Source organism: Mustela putorius, unplaced genomic scaffold (genome assembly GCF_011764305.1).
Source record: "Mustela putorius furo isolate JIRA1106 unplaced genomic scaffold, ASM1176430v1.1 tig00000832_pilon_pilon_pilon, whole genome shotgun sequence".
Lineage (NCBI taxonomy): Eukaryota > Metazoa > Chordata > Mammalia > Carnivora > Mustelidae > Mustela > Mustela putorius.
The window spans coordinates 7,312,343-7,316,433 of record NW_025421491.1 but is presented as its reverse complement, the minus strand read 5'-3'; the positions used below and the strand labels follow the sequence as shown (position 1 = coordinate 7,316,433).

Here is a 4,091-nt window from a genome sequence, read left to right as displayed (position 1 = left end):
TCCTCCCCTCTGGCAGCAAAGCTATGAGATTCCATGATTATCCCGATGCTGATAAAACTACGATTCTTGCTAGTCAAGTTGGGCTGAGGGGAGAAGGGAAGGATGGATATAGTTTGAGTGCAAATGGCCATACTCCTACTGTTCTTACCTGAAGTTCCAGTAGCTTGTCAAGAATGAAGACTTTTCAATTTGTTATCTGCTTTTGGTCGATTTCCAGTGCCCAGTCCCCTCATGACTCCATAACTAGAAATACCTTCCCCCAAAGAGATTTAAAGAGAAAATTCTGTCTGAAAACACAAGAACAGACTGTTATAAAACAAACCACACAAAAAGAGATAACAACCTAGCAATGTTTTTTTTTAATCTTTTATAAAATACTTGAATAAATTGAAATTTTGATGATGGGCTCATTAGAAATGAATAAAATCATGACAATATATACAAACACTAGTGAAATTGAAATGTGGTATTTAAAAACAATTTTTAGCTTTAAGTTTATTTAAAAGAAAGAGAGGAAGGAAGGAAGGTTAAAATTCAACTTAAGGAATTAGAAAAAAAAGAACACTAAAATAAACCAAAATAAAGGAGAAGGAAGCATAAAGCTAAAAAAAGAAGGTAATGTAGTATGGAAGAGGAAGTGAATCTTAGAAAGTAGATTCAAGAGCTAGTTTTTTGGAAAAGACCAATGAAATACACAGACCTCAAGCAAGTCTAATGAAAGAAAACCACAAGAATTTAAGTCCCATGTGAGCCTTGTGGCCACTGCATTCTCAGCACCAGAAAATTGCCTAGTACATATGGGTACTTTGTAGATATTTGTTAAGTGAAAAAAAAATTTAAAAAAATTTTAAGGCTATAGAAATAAACACAGAAGAGAAATTTTTTTTAGTTTTGTTTTTTTTTTTTAATTTGACAGAGAGAGATCCCAAGTAGGCAGAGAGAGAGGGGGAAGCAGGTTGTCCGCTGAGCAGAGAGCCTGATGTGGGGCTTGATTCCAGGACCCTGAGATCATGACCTGAGCCGAAGGCAGAGGCTTTAACCCACTGAGCCACCCAGGTGCCCCCAGAAGAGAATTTTTAAAATATTATATGACAACACTTCAAATCTTATAAAGCATTATACTCCTCAAAGATACAAAAGCAGACTTAAACTGATGGAAATATGCTGTATTAATCAGTCATGATGTCCATACTGCTGTGTAACAAATAACCCCAGTGCCTTAAAAATAGAAACCACATGTTTCTCACTACAGGTCTCCAAGTTGGCTACAAATATGCTGGACTACCTGGGGTTCCAGACCCTGGGGTTCAAGTTCTAAGTTCCAGGCTGCAGGATAAATACTAGATTCAGTTCTACTCAATGTGTCTGCTGTCTTCACCTTGAACCAGGGATTATTCACTGCATGCTCTTCTCATGACAGATCACAGACCACAGGAGAAGCCAATTAATTCACTTAAGGCACATTTTAAGCTTTTATATGCATTCATCCACTAATGTTCCATTGTCCACAGGAAAACACTGGAGCACTATCTTAGTTCAGTTCCAGGTTCTATAACAGAATATCAAACTGGGTGGTCTACCACAACAAACATTTATTTCTCGTAGTTCTAAAAGCTAGAAGTCCACAATCAGGGTGCCAGCATGGCCTTGGGAGTATCTTCTTTCTAGCTTATATTTCTAGCTTTCTGCCTTCTTGCTGTATCATCATATGGTGGGGAAAGAGATTATCTCTCTTTTGCTTTTTCTTATAAAGGTAATCTCACTCATAAATCTTCACCCTTCATGACCTAATCACCTTCCAAAAGCCTCATCTCCAACTATGATCACATTGGAGATCACAACTTCAACATACACATTTTAAGGGGGACATAAACATTCAGCCCAGTAGGCAGGAAAATAGACCACATCTATTCTAGTGTACTACATGGTTATATGCCAGAAGCAAGTGGTGACAGATTAAGAAGAGCAATCCAACCTACCACAACGCCCAACTTTATATATAATAAAAGATACACAAAATAAGACTATAATCAGGTAACATGTTTTATCTATCCAACCGATTAAAACCTTAAATATATTTTCTTAGTGAAGCTGTAGGGAAACAGGTGTTCTCATACATTGGTAGCTAGAATATAAAATGCTACAATCCTTTGGGAAAGGAATTTGACAATCTGTAGAAAAATCATATATGCATATACCCTTTGACTCGGCAATTCCACATTTAGAAATCTATCCAAAGGCATACTGGCATGGTTGTCAGTTTTAGTGTGTCAATCTGGCTAGACTGTAGTCCCCATTTATTCACTCAAACATGAATCTAGATGTTGCTATGAAAGTATTTTGTAGATGGGATTAGAGTTGATAATCCACTATTTTTTTAAGGAGAGAATTAATATTTTATTGTCACTTATATCAGATGGCAGGTGGGTCTACAGTCTTCATACTTGATGTAAATGAAAAAAAATTACAAGTTTTAAACAGTCAATGTCTGGTTATGTTCTCAGAAAATATAATTAGATTAACTCATTCATGGTGGCTTCAAGTTTTTCCTTATTTGATCCAGAAAACTCATCTATTTTTTTCTCCTTTTTAAAAAAAAACTGTAAGGCTGCCATGAATTTGACTTCACACTCTGTAGCAATACCCTGTCATCGATGTGGACCTCAAGGAACACCACGTTAGAATACTTCTCAGAGAGACAATGAGAGAAAAGATCATTTCGCAAGGCCCACACCACATGGCTGAGAAGTTCACTACTACAAGTTTATCTTCTGTACTCTTCAACTGTTCAACCTTCTAAAAAGCATACTTGTTCTCCAACTGTTTTGCCATTTTGGCAGCTGGGGTCTGCCAAGCGACCCATGAATGTGGTTTCAAAGGATGGGATGGAGATGAAGAGCTCCCAGCAAACTTCCCTTTAGAGCAACTGGGGGGTGGGGCAGGCGGACATCACAGGCATGCATTTTGGGGCACCCTGGCCAGACCCTGCCTCCTGGGCCATATTCAGTTTAAGTTAAGTAAGGAAGTTTATCCTAGATAATTTGAGTGGGACCAATTCATCCAGCTGGAAGCCCTTGGGAGCACAGACTTCTTAAAAGAATAAGAAATTCCACTCGTGGAATTGCCTGTATCTAAATTTTTAGTCTGTCCATCCTGCAATCCTGCCCTGCAGATTTCAGTTACGTAGCAAGCCTCAATAATCCCTCAAGCCAATTCCTTGAAATAAATATCCTACTGATTCTGTTTCTCTGGTAGAATTCCGACTAGCAAAACTGGTGAATGTACCAAATGACATAACACAAGAACATTCATTATACTCCTATTTATGACCACAAAGCACTGGAAAACCACGCAAATGTCCATCTATATGGGGACTGCAAAGGAAGACTATTGCTATGGACTGAAAGCTTGTGTCCCTCCAAACTTCATGTTGAAACCCTAATCTCCAATGTGATAGTATTTGGAGATGGGGCTTTTAGGAGTTAAGTAGGTCATGAGGGTAGAACCCTTATGATAAAGTTGGAGCCCTTATAGAAAGAGACAGGAAAGAGCTTGCTTCCTCTCTCTGCCATGTGAGGACACCAGGAGAAGATGGCCATCAGATATTGACTCTGCCAAAAATTTAGATCTTGAATTTCCAGCCTCCAGAACTATGGAGAAATTAATTTCTGTTATTTACTCACCTAGTCTATGGTATTTTGTTATAGAAACTTGAGCTTTTAAACTTTGTCCTTTGCATCTGTAATAAGGACAACCAAGCATCTGTAATAAAGACTATCTCTATCTTCTCATACGGTGTGATACCCAAAACATACTGTAAATTAAGAAAAAAAAAGATGAAGAAACGTGTAGGCACACACTGACATTTGTCTAAGAAAAGGAAGATGAGATACATAGTCATGTAAATTCAAAAACTGAAGGATAAATTATAAAAAAAAATGTTTAAGGAAAAGGAAGAAGGTAGTCTTTTCAAAACACACCTCGTTTTAGAAATTTGAGTTTGAAACCATGCGAAAACAGATAAAATTAAAACAATTCAATCTAAAAAAGCAATACCTACAAATTGAAAGTAAATTAAACAAATTAACTTA

At 37.3% G+C, this 4,091-nt stretch overlaps 1 pseudogene; it reads right to left on the bottom strand.

Annotated features, from left to right (window-relative positions):
* Nucleotides 1-2,014: 2,014 nt before the first annotated feature.
* LOC106006292 lies at nt 2,015-3,778 on the bottom strand (annotated as a pseudogene).
* Nucleotides 3,779-4,091: the final 313 nt, after the last annotated feature.